The sequence below is a fragment of the Polyodon spathula genome, chromosome 13 (assembly GCF_017654505.1).
Source record: "Polyodon spathula isolate WHYD16114869_AA chromosome 13, ASM1765450v1, whole genome shotgun sequence".
NCBI classification, from domain to species: Eukaryota; Metazoa; Chordata; class Actinopteri; order Acipenseriformes; family Polyodontidae; genus Polyodon; species Polyodon spathula.
Window position 1 is genome coordinate 472,059 of NC_054546.1, and position 13,806 is coordinate 485,864.

Below are 13,806 nucleotides of genomic sequence, written 5' to 3' on the forward strand. Positions count from 1 at the left end.
CGACACTCTGAGGCTGATCCTTCAGACATACTGTCCATCTGTATCGACACTCTGAGGCTGATCATTCAGCTGTACTGTCCCTGTGTATCGACTGTCTGAGGCTGATCCTTCAGCTGTACTGTCCCTGTGTATCGACTCTCTGAGGCTGATCCTTCAGCTGTACTGTCCCTGCGTATCGACTCTCTGAGGCTGATCCTTCAGACATACTGTCCATCCGTATCGACACTCTGAGGCTGATCCTTCAGCTGTACTGTCCCTGTGTATCGACTCTCTGAGGCTGATCCTTCAGCTGTACTGTCCCTGCGTATCGACTCTCTGAGGCTGATCCTTCAGACATACTGTCCATCCGTATCGACACTCTGAGGCTGATCCTTCAGCTGTACTGTCCCTGCGTATCGACACTCTGAGGCTGATCATTCAGCTGTACTGTCCCTGCGTATCGACTCTCTGAGGCTGATCCTTCAGCTGTACTGTCCCTGTGTATCGACTCTCTGAGGCTGATCATTCAGCTGTACTGTCCCTGCGTATCGACACTCTGAGGCTGATCCTTCAGCTGTACTGTCCCTGCGTATCAACTCTCTGAGGCTGATCCTTCAACTAGTTACTACTGTCCCTCTGTATCGACTCTGAGGCTGATCATTCAGTTTTTAAGCCCTCTCCTGTTGGAATGCTTTCCCAAGGGATATTATCTTCACAGCTGCTTTCATACAAGGTCTGCTTTGGTAATTCAGGGCAGTCCGGACTCTCTTCAATCCACTCAGAAGGAATCAGTCTCGCTTCAGAAGACAGCAGAAAGGTCTGGCTGCCGCTCATGTTGTCAATGCTAATTAGTGATATGAAGATGTCTGAAGCCAGGTCATTTCTTATTCACTGCCCTTCCTCTGAGAGCTGCTGCCACAGACATATTCAGACTGAAGAATTGAATTATGAAGCCCTGATGGAAGTCACCTAGCAGGCTGATCAAGTGTGAATACTCTGCGGCAAACAGGGATTTATCATTGTGGGGCTTTGAGAAGGTAATAGGATGTAAAGGAAGGGCTTCACTCCCATTAGGAGATAAATAAACAGGGGGGGATACCGCCCTGCTTTGTTATTAGAAAAGCTGCTATTTCTGGAACGCCAGATGAAGTTTCTGTGATGAAGTATGATCGAGATGTTTTTTGTTTTTACTGCATATATATATATATATATATATATATATATATATATATATATATATATATATATATATATATATCCAATAAGGGTTTATTTGCAGGCTATTAGAGTGATGCAATTTACAAGAAGAAAAATAGAAGATCAGTTTAAAAGATTCTGCTCATTTCAAAGCCTTGAAATAGTGTACCTTAAAAAATAATAACATGGAGCTACATCTGATATCATAGCTTTCAGTGTAACAATATTACCACACAACCATGTGGAGGGTTCAATTAGTAGCAGTAATGCCACCCTCCAACACTGTAACATTGTAATAGATACTGAAGTTCACTATAGCATTGTAATAGATACTGAAGTTCACTATAGCATTGTAATAGGTACTGAAGTTCACTATAGCATTGTAATAGATACTGAAGTTCACTATAGCATTGTAATAGATGCTGACGTTCACTGTAGCATTGTAATAGATACTGAAGTTCACTATAGCATTGTAATAGATACTGAAGTTCACTATAGCATTGTAATAGGTACTGAAGTTCACTATAGCATTGTAATAGATACTGAAGTTCACTATAGCATTGTAATAGATGCTGACGTTCACTGTAGCATTGTAATAGATACTGAAGTTCACTATAGCATTGTAATAGATACTGAAGTTCACTATAGCATTGTAATAGATACTGAAGTTCACTATAGCATTGTAATAGATGCTGAAGTTCACTATAGCATTGTAATAGATGCTGAAGTTCACTATAGCAGTGTAATAGATACTGAAGTTCACTATAGCATTGTAATAGATGCTGAAGTTCACTATATCATTGTAATAGATGTTGAAGTTCACTATAGCGTTGTAATAAATACTGAAGTTCACTATAGCATTGTAATAGATGCTGAAGTTCACTATAGCATTGTAATAGATGCCGAAGTTCACTGTAGCATTGTAATAGATGTTGAAGTTCACTATAGCATTGTAATTGATGTTGAAGTTCACTATAGCATTGTAATAGATGCCGAAGTTCACTGTAGCATTGTAATAGATGTTGAAGTTCACTATAGCATTGTAATTGATGTTGAAGTTCACTATAGCATTGTAATAGATACTGAAGTTCACTATAGCATTGTAATAGATGCTGAAGTTCACTATATCATTGTAATAGATGTTGAAGTTCACTATAGCGTTGTAATAAATACTGAAGTTCACTATAGCATTGTAATAGATGCTGAAGTTCACTATAGCATTGTAATAGGTGTTGAAGTTCACTATAGCATTGTAATAGATACTGAAGTTCACTATAGCATTGTAATAGATGCCGAAGTTCACTGTAGCATTGTAATAGATGTTGAAGTTCACTATAGCATTGTAATTGATGTTGAAGTTCACTATAGCATTGTAATAGATACTGAAGTTCACTATAGCATTGTCATAGATACTGAAGTTCACTATAGCATTGTAATAGATGTTGAAGTTCACTATAGCATTGTAATAGATACTGAAGTTCACTATAGCATACTATATGGAATACTGTTTTTACATGGGAGGTTACAAACACATGTATATTTAGATCATCAGGAGAAATCAGAAATCATTTCCATTGCTTACATTTGAATATCTCCTGTTGACATGCCCTTGTTCTGCTCTCTCATTTCATTCTGCGCACACTGTGAAGGGTTTTTACTTTCCAAGTATAAGCACTCCTGAGGCAGGGAGGACTCCTGAGCACACTCCGGTCCCAAACTCTCTCAACCACAGCAAAGAAGACATGCAGTGAGGTTTTCAGCAGGCTTGTTTACAACAGCAGAAAAGTCACAAAATGTTCCTGTTCTCTTTTTCCATTGCTGCGTGCAATAAGGTTATTAACTTATTTCATTTCTCAATTCTTCCAATTGGCATGTGCTGTTGCAATTATTGCAGGCAAAAGACCAGCAGGAACACGCACAGATCAAAACCAAACCAAAAACATGGTCCTGGTTATTATTGCGGTGAATTAATGTTGCAGGCCTGCTTTGTAGTTATTTTAAACAGCATGCAACATGAATAAGAAAATGGCCAAGTCTAAAATAAAGGTCAAAGGCTCTTTTTTGACATTTATAAGATGGAGGGTGTGTTTTGGTTTCTGGAAAGAACTGTCTTGCCTCGCTTTCACTAAAGACTCCTGCCCATCAACACCTTGTTCTGTGGCAAGTCAAAAACACTCGGGTATCGTTCTTGATACTGTCAGCAATCATAAGACTTAGTGATTACAAAACTATAGAAACACTGCATTGAATACAACAAATGCCTGTTCTACTAATTTATTAAACAAAGTCAAACAAAATCTGCTATGGGGTATATATGTTTTAAACATTTGTATGTTAATCAGTTTTAATCAAATAATTAATTAAAGAAACATTTAAAAAAACACATCATTTTCTAAATGTGGGCTTTACTTCCCCATACTGCCCCTGTGGGCTTCTGTTTCATAATAAACCAAATACAACAACGAGTTCTCCTGCATTTCTGTGGCTTTAAAATAAAGCATGCGCACCGTATAGAATGAAGACTATTGCCTAATCAGTGAGCTCTCAGCCCAGGGGTAGCACTCCACCCTCCTGCCTGCTTCATGTCAGTGTCATTTACTGTGGATGGATGCACACAGACTGGGTAAACAAGTCAGATAGTCTGGAACAGACAGTCAAAACTTGCATTCACATTGAAATAGGACTTTGCTTTCTTTAACATATTCACTGGATTTAATACTAATAGTGTTACGAATAGAGTAACTGTAGTATTATTGTCTTTGTCAATGACTCTAATGTACCAGTACTTCAGGGGGTTTGGTGCTTTCTGTGTTACGTGGTGTCGTTGTTTCTGTTAAGGATTGAGTCTGGTATATTTTCCAGTGTCCCGTGATTGACATGTCCCGGATGGAAAGATTGTGTTCGCCTGGACTCTGGTTGCCAGATTCTGTTTACAGGCGAGTTCTCCAGCGTTCTGTGCTTTCCACAAGTTCATGAGAGAAATGTTATTTGAATGTACTGTAAAGAATCTGCCGCTAAAAACTTTCATCTTGAATTCTGAATAATGATTGGACCTTCTTACTGGTGTAGATGATGGACAGTTCAGAAACATGTCTGCTTGTTTTGAATGTTGTTGATACTTGAGTTGTCACCAATGTACAGTGAGCTACGTTTCATACAGAACAGTATGAAGATGCAGTTCAAGGGCTGACAGTTTCAATGTTTATTTCAGAGTGTTTTGTGTTTGTTTTCCTCTCTCTAGTTGTCAGGAGTAATGCTTGTTTCCTCTCCCCGTCCCCTTGCTCTTGCACATGCTGTTCTGCAGTCCTGTGGTGAAGCGGTTTTATTTCAGTGTTTACGTGTTTGTTTTCCTCTCTCTAGTTGTCAGGAGTAATGCTTGTTTGCTCTTGCATGTGCTATTCTGCTGTCCTGTAGCGAAGGTGTCAGTTCTTGTTTGTGTTGCACAGTGCAGTCTGGTATTATGGGATGCTGGAGCTAGGTATATTCCAGCAGGGGTTGCTTCCTCCAGGCTTGATGTTTGAATGGAATCTGAAAGTGAGGAGACATGCTCATGGCCAGGTGTTACCCTTTTACATTTCAGGGGGACTTTAATGGCTGTGGTAGCCTGTAAGTTTAAATCTGAAGCATGTCTTTTGAAGAAGAAATTCTTTACGATGACCTTTAGAACTATGCATAATTCATTGAAGTAAACGATTCATTTTAAGCAGTTTGCAAACTGAAATATGACTGACACTCTTGACCCAAGTGTTTTTATTAAGCAATCAATTTTGTTTGAAGTCAGGTAAAGGAGGATTAATCTCAAGGTCAAAGTTCTGGATACAGTTTGCATTTCATGATATAATTAATGTGGAGAAATGCAGTCCAATCAGCTGAATCCCGCCTTTTATACAAGAGGCACTGTGATCTTGATTTGTTTTCTTCAGAACAGTTCAATAAATGAAGGAGTTCAATGAAATACTCACATGGCCTGCGTTTCAGTCACAGCAGTGAATTCCCGCAGTTCTGTTGAATTTTTCCACAGAAATCTCACCATTATCCCTGGGGGTGGAGTGATGTAAAGACAGCTCATTCTAAACAGCTGTTCAAGGACAGGCCTCTCTTTTACAGGAGGTCTGAGAATCAGGAGAACGACGGCTTTCTTTCCCTTCCTAAAATCTGCTAACAGACTCCAATGAAGCGAACTACCTCCCGGTTTTGTGGAAATGTCCACTGATGCTGAAGAAAAGCAAAGCCAAGAATATGTTTCAAATATAGACAAGCAAACTGTGTTACTTATTATCTCTATCTATCTGTCTATCTATCTATATCTATCTATCTATCTATCTATCTATCTATCTATCTATCTATCTATCTATCTATCTATCTATCTCTCTATCTATCGGATTTGAGTCCTGGCAGCCCCTGGAAGTCTCCCTGTTCCACTGTTGCATGGGGACAGGGCCTCCTTGTCATGTTCTTTTAAATCCATTTCTGTAGCCATTTGTTGCACATAGTTACTATTACACTTATTTTGTACATCCTATCTGTTTTAGCATTGATGCGGTTTCCTGTATATCACACCTACAAAACTGTTGCATTTATCCAGTATGTGTGGAGAAGCAGTCTGGCTTCTGCAAAATTCCGATGTGTTTTCCAGAAATGCATTTATTCCAAAAGCCCTACAGGTGTGCAGTTGAAAGCATGGCCATTTTAAACAGGTCTTGTACTGTTTGTCTTTCTGCCTACTCCTCTGGGGTAGTTCTTCAGTTCCTTATCTTGCTCCTGAAGTCTGAGTCCAGTGTTTGCTGGCAGCAATGCCCCCCTCTCCTGCCATTTCCAGTAACAATGAGGCTGGAATCGTGCTCCTGAAGGTTCTGCAGGCTGGGGATTTGTAAATACTGTCTGCCATCAAGACACTGAGAGGGTCTTATGTTCTAACAGGAAGTTCTGAAGAGCAGAAGAGCTGCAGGGCCGTCCCTTGGGAGTCACATGACTACCCCATTCCAATGAAATCCTCCCGCCCCTTGCCAGAGGAGGTAAGCCTAATGCCCTGTTCTGGACGGAGCTCATTATCCTAATGCACAGTGCAGCACTGGTGTGAGCTGCTGCCCAGATGTGCGTATCATCTGTCCTCGGTTGACCCATGTGCCCTTGCTTTGGGAAACACAGTGATTCGAATCAGCTGTTCCAGTTCAGCCATTCTCCCCAGCAGGCTGCTGCTGGGCAGACATCTAGGGCAATAGGGCCATCTCCTCTGTGAACAGTACTGAAAACTGCCACAGCAAATTAAAAATAAAACTTTTCTAGATCAGCTCCTCAGTGTGTTGTCCTGTTGCTTTTGCAGAATGTACTTCTTATTTTTAATGTAGGCCCTAAAATATTTCATGTAAGAATAAATGATTTATCAGATGAAGCAGTTTCTTCAGGGAACTTGCTGCGTGGACTGAAGTGAACTTAGATACAGTGTGAAACAATTCGTTTTCTCTTAGCAGATCAGTGTCTGGGGATCAGCTTAGCCAGGACACATTGTAAAAGAAGGTATGGACAACCAGAAGGGCTATCAAAATTGAGCCCTCCTTATCCAATGAGATATGTGCCTCTCAAAGGGGCAGTGCCCATCTAGCATTGAGCACTGAGTTATGATGCTACTGCACAGATTATCTGTAGGAATGACAGGAAACATGAATGAGGTTTGAAGCCATTGAAAGATCAGGGCACCCGCAATACTGTGAGGAGGATAAGAAGGAATCTAACTGCCAGCACTTGATTAATCAGTAACACAACAGATCTTTCTACATACAAAATGGCATTGCCAATGAAATCCAGTAGGGTCTACTGTATGTAGTTACCTAATTAGTACATGCAGGCTATTATGTGTTTATAATTGACATAAGTGGGTTCTATGTAGTTACCTGATTACTCTAAAATGGTATTTGTCAGTCAGAATGCAAGTAGACCTTATGTACAGTCCCCCCTTTAGCATGGACCTGCCTCAGGGTGCAGCTCAAGGTCTGTATTGAGGTACACCATTGGTGCCCATTATTAATGCTGTGGTTGAACCCTTTTACTCTAAATCTTCCAGGTTCCCAGTTGAAATGACAGAAGCCCTTGTATGAAAGGTAAATTCTATTTGATCACCAGGTTAGGCAGCAGGTTGAATGATAATGTGTGTATAAACCATGACTCGTGAATAGAAGAAACCTGTTTCCTCGTCACGCAAGGCTAGTTCTAGTAGACTGCATAATGCTGGTTCTCAGTGAGCCACGGGTGACACACATTGACAGTCATGACCTTCAATGCGGTGCCTGGTGCAACAGTGCTTTGTAACTTTCTGTGGTGTATCACGATTGCGAGCCAGCCTCGACAGCCCGTTCTGAGGTTCCTGACGGGTATTTTGAAACGTTTGCTCAGGATTAGCGTGGAGTTACTGTACATCAGCACTAGAATTGCACTTCCAGAAGCCAAGCTCACTCAGCTGCACTGCGGGCTCTTTATTTCTGTGCCTGCAGTGCATACAGTACATTGAAGCAAATGAATTGCATGCAAATAAGAGCATAGCTTACGGTAAAGATCAACTCCCCATTTAATTGCTTTAAATCTGGAGACAATCCATGGATCTCTCTCAGTTACTTCAGAGGCTTTTGTCAACCCCCCAACAATTCACAGCAGTGTGGGGCATTAACAAGCACAGCTCCGGTATAGCAATGTAGCTCAGTCTCTTTGGAGGCCTTGGGAGATTCCACTGTATATCTGTGTATAGGCTGAGTGCATCATTTACACAGCGAGACGTAAACGGCAGGCTGTGGAGCAGGTGAAGTGTGGGTAGCACTGTCTGCCAGTAATGGAATAATTCAAGAAGAAGAACTACATTCTAATGATGTCACTTTCCTGTGGGAGAGATCTGCAGCCAGCGGCCTGTCATGTTGAAAAGCCTGCTGGCTGGAGTGGAGAATCGCCTCAGCTGTCCCTCACTGGGGGGCTGTCATCTCTAATCTCATCCTAGCCCGATTAGGCCCGCTGGCCTGCTGTGTGCTAGAGCTGTCTCCACTCCTCCAGCAGGGGGCCCGGTCTAGATGGGAAAGATTGCACAACCCAGACACAACACACCACTTATTAACATCATGGAGGGCTTGTTTCGCATTTGTAGATTAAAGACACACACTGACTCAGTCTTTGAGCTACCCTGTGTCCTAAGACAGCCCCTTTCACTGGTGTCGGTCATGTCTCTTTTCTATGAAACACAACACAGGGGGCCATTTACCAGCTGTGGACAAAACAGATTCCCTGTCTTGAACATGCCTCCACCCAGAACACTTTTCAGCTAAACTGCATTTCTTAATTGTGTTTAAAAATAAAAGCCTCCCCTCATGGCTGTGCCTTACCATGTGAAGACAGTAAGAACAAATACATTAAAAAGAAAGCCAGCGGCAGCAGGATTGCATGGGGAGGGGGAGGGGAAGGCTTGAATTTACATTCCCTACAGGGAAGCTGTATCTCACCCAGGAGCAGAAGGGAAGCTGTGTCTCACCCAGGAGCAGAAGGGAAGCTGTGTCTCACCCAGGAGCAGAAGGGAAGCTGTGTCTCACCCAGGAGCAGAAGGGAAGCTGTGTCTCACCCAGGAGCAGAAGGGAAGCTGTATCTCACCCAGGAGCAGAAGGGAAGCTGTATCTCACCCAGGAGCAGAAGGGAAGCTGTGTCTCACCCAGGAGCAGAAGGGAAGCTGTATCTCACCCAGGAGCAGCAGGGAAGCTGTGTCTCACCCAGGAGCAGAAGGGAAGCTGTGTCTCACCCAGGAGCAGAAGGGAAGCTGTGTCTCACCCAGGAGCAGAAGGGAAGCTGTATCTCACCCAGGAGCAGCAGGGAAGCTGTGTCTCACCCAGGAGCAGCAGGGAAGCTGTGCCTCACCCAGGAGCAGCAGGGAAGCTGTGCCTCACCCAGGAGCAGCAGGGAAGCTGTGCCTCACCCAGGAGCAGCAGGGAAGCTGTGCCTCACCCAGGAGCAGCAGGGAAGCTGTGCCTCACCCAGGAGCAGAAGGGAAGCTGTATCTCACCCAGGAGCAGCAGGGAAGCTGTGCCTCACCCAGGAGCAGCAGGGAAGCTGTGCCTCACCCAGGAGCAGCAGGGAAGCTGTGCCTCACCCAGGAGCAGCAGGGAAGCTGTGCCTCACCCAGGAGCAGCAGGGAAGCTGTTTCTCACCCAGGAGCAGCAGGGAAGCTGTTTCTCACCCAGGAGCAGAAGGGAAGCTGTTTCTCACCCAGGAGCAGCAAAGAAGCTGTGCCTCACACAGGAGCAGCAGGGAAACTGTGCCTCACTCAGGAGCAGCAGGGAAGCTGTGCCACCCATGAGCAGCAGGGAAGGTGTGCCTCACCCAGGAGCAGCAGGGAAGCTGTGCCTCACCCAGGAGCAGCAGGGAAGCTGTGCCTCAGACCCTGTCTTATTCCCTGTCGTTGGGATGCAGTTCTTAATTACTCTGTACTACTGTCCTGCTGCTCTTGCTGGTAGGGATGGCACTCGCCACACTCGTACTGTACACTCCCTAATGCAAACACAACTACAACATGTGGGCACTGCAGCCAGTCACTGAGCAGCATGAACAGAAACCAGCATCGTACTGGGTGAGGCTGCAGCAACCCTCTCATGCTTTTTTTATTTTAAAACTGAAATAAAGAAAAGACACAACAGGCTTTATTGATATCCAATCAGTGGTATACATTGTCTGGTATTTGGTATTCTTTATTCTGGCTCTGTTCAGCTGACCTCCTTTAATCTTACAGCAGATATCAGGGCTTCACAGCTAGAAACTTGCTCTGAAAAGGGAAAGTTTTATTTTGTCAAGTCTATATCAGGTCATTCTGTAGACTAGGCTATGGTATTATGCTCTTCGTGACAATGCAGTTTAAAAACCAGTTGCTCTCTATGCTGCCAGGCTTTTCTCTTTAGTTGAGTTGTTTTTTTCTCTGGAGTTTAAAGCCTCATCTAACTCAACCCCATGTGCATTGCATTGAGCGAAATTGTGCAGAGCAGAGGATGTTTGTGCCCCATTACAGCTGGGAGCTGCACCAGTGCCTTCATTCACTGAACTACATGAAGCTCTGAAGAAGACAAAGAACCATCTCATAACGAAAAGCCGTCACAAACTGGTCCACTTTTGTTAAAGCAAAACACTTCCTGTTCATTCACTGGCTAAGAGAGTTCATAGTTTAAAAATAAGAATGAAGTTTTACATTAGGAAAGAAGTGTGCTGCCTCAGGGATACCAATATCTATGACTAGGGAATGAAGATATCCTTATTGTTTCTAGAGGACTGTGTTTTACAAACACATGTGTGCGGCTGAACAGTGCTGTACTGCTGAGTATATGCACAGTCCTTGTGAGAGAGAGAGAGCTGCTGGCTGTACTCAGGACATTACAGTGTGTCAGGGACTAGTTAATAAAAATCATTACCACCATAGTGGGGTCAAGAGGCTGATTGTACAGCAAGCACGTTATACAGTAGAAATGGCATGGTCTCATCTGCAGGGCAAATCCATAAAGAATTGCAAATAGTGTACTGTGATGGAGAGCGAATGAATCCGAATCAACAATCTCCCTCTCGACCGGTGAGGGCACTGTACAACAGGAGCTGCGGGCTTCCTACTGAATGGTTGGGCAGTTCATCCCAGGGACAGTCGGGAGCCGGCCATTCAGGAAGAGGGCGGCGTTACGGTACCTGGAGTCATCGCCCTAGTACGGTGAGCGAAGTTTCAGTCATGAATTGGAGGAGACGTGATTGAACTAGCTATCAGAGGGGGCGGGGCTTAGGGTACTTTAGGGGGACGTGACGCCGTAATCGGCTCCTTTGTTGTGGTTAATGGGAGGAGACAAGGACGGAATCTTGAATGAAGTGTGGGTTCATTGAGAAGTGTTGTGTTTGTTTTGCCAGAAGGCTGATACAAAGCTGGAGCTGCAGCGAGAAGCCCGGACCTGAACGCGCACGAGCACCAGCACTCAGAGCACTGCACCTGCACCAGAGCACCCAGTTTGGAGACGTGTTTTTGTGTTTATTATTTCGGGACTGCAACCCCTTTGTTTTGTAGCTGGTAATACCCATTGCTGGGTAGAACCAGCTTTATTATTTTGGGTCCAGTTTTCGCTGGCAATACCCATTGCTGGGTAGAGCCAGCTTTATTATTTGAAACCCGGTTTAAAAAGGGCATTAAAAGAAACCTGACCGGTAGACTTTGTGTTTGTCCTTTGTTGGAGCACCTCAACTCACCTATACACCGGAGCACTACAAACCACTTTGCCACATGTACTGAATAAAGTGAGTGAAATGCATGTCTTTTGGAGTTGTGTTCTCTCCCAGTATTGTAATGATTCTGCCATGCTTGCACCATGTTTGGAGTTGTGTTCTCTCCCAGTATTGTAATGATTCTGCCATGCTTGCACCATGTTTGGCGTTGTGTTCTCTCCCAGTATTGTAATGATACTGCCATGCTTGCACCATGTTTGGCGGTGTTTCCAGATCTGCACATGTCTTTTGGAAAGTCAGGTCAGTAAGAGTTCAGCAGTGAAGCAGTTTTCCATCCAGACTGCAGTGGGGGTGTAATCCAGCCTGGGATATTTTAAGGGAAATCAGCTGCACTCTTCTTCACTCACTGTGTAGAAATTATTTCCTAGGTCAGCACATTGTAGCCCCCTGACTTCCTAAGTGTTCAGCATATTGTAATGCCCTGACTTCCTATGTGTTCAGCACATTGTAGCCCCCTGACTTCCTATGTGTCCAGCACATTGTAATGCCCTGACTTCCTATGTATTCAGCACATTGTAGCCCCCTGACTTCCTATGTGTCCAGCACATTGTAATGCCCTGACTTCCTATGTGTCCAGCACATTGTAGCCCCCTGACTTCCTATGTGTCCAGCACATTGTAATGCCCTGACTTCCTATATATTCAGCACATTGTAGCCCCCTGACTTCCTATGTGTTCAGCACATTGTAATGCCCTGACTTCCTATGTGTTCAGCACATTGTGGCCCCCTGACTTCCTATGTGTTCAGCACATTGTAATGCCCTGACTTCCTATATGTTCAGCACATTGTAGCCCCCTGACTTCCTATGTGTTCAGCACATTGTAATGCCATGACTTCCTATGTGTTCAGCACATTGTAATGCCCTTACTTCCTATATATTCAGCACATTGTAGCCCCCTGACTTCCTATGTGTTCAGCACATTGTAATGCCCTGACTTCCTATGTGTTCAGCACATTGTGGCCCCCTGACTTCCTCTGTGTCCAGCACATTGTAATGCCCTGACTTCCTATATATTCAGCACATTGTAGCCCCCTGACTTCCTATGTGTTCAGCATATTGTAATGCCATGACTTCCTATGTGTTCAGCACATTGTAATGCCCTGACTTCCTATATATTCAGCACATTGTAGCCCCCTGACTTCCTATGTGTTCAGCACATTGTAATGCCCTGACTTCCTATGTGTTCAGCACATTGTGGCCCCCTGACTTCCTATGTGTCCAGCACATTGTAATGCCCTGACTTCCTATATATTCAGCACATTGTAGCCCCCTGACTTCCTATGTGTTCAGCACATTGTAATGCCCTGACTTCCTATGTGTTCAGCACATTGTAATGCCCTGACTTCCTATATATTCAGCACATTGTAGCCCCCTGACTTCCTATGTGTTCAGCACATTGTAATGCCATGACTTCCTATGTGTTCAGCACATTGTAATGCCCTTACTTCCTATATATTCAGCACATTGTAGCCCCCTGACTTCCTATGTGTTCAGCACATTGTAATGCCCTGACTTCCTATGTGTTCAGCACATTGTGGCCCCCTGACTTCCTCTGTGTCCAGCACATTGTAATGCCCTGACTTCCTATATATTCAGCACATTGTAGCCCCCTGACTTCCTATGTGTTCAGCATATTGTAATGCCCTGACTTCCTATGTGTTCAGCACATTGTAATGCCCTGACTTCCTATATATTCAGCACATTGTAGCCCCCTGACTTCCTATGTGTTCAGCACATTGTAATGCCCTGACTTCCTATGTGTTCAGCACATTGTGGCCCCCTGACTTCCTATGTGTCCAGCACATTGTAATGCCCTGACTTCCTATATATTCAGCACATTGTAGCCCCCTGACTTCCTATGTGTTCAGCACATTGTAATGCCCTGACTTCCTATGTGTTCAGCACATTGTAGCCCCCTGACTTCCTATGTGTTCAGCACATTGTAATGCCCTGACTTCCTATATATTCAGCACATTGTAGCCCCCTGACTTCCTATGTGTTCAGCACATTGTAATGCCCTGACTTCCTATGTGTCCAGCACATTGTAGCCCCCTGACTTCCTATGTGTTCAGCACATTGTAATGCCCTGACTTCCTATATATTCAGCACATTGTAGCCCCCTGACTTCCTATGTGTTCAGCACATGTAATGCCCTGACTTCCTATGTGTCCAGCACATTGTAGCCCCCTGACTTCCTATGTGTTCAGCACATGTAATGCCCTGACTTCCTATATATTCAGCACATTGTAGCCCCCTGACTTCCTATGTGTCCAGCACATTGTAGCCCCCTGACTTCCTATGTGTTCAGCACATGTAATGCCCTGACTTCCTATATATTCAGCACATTGTAGCCCCCTGAC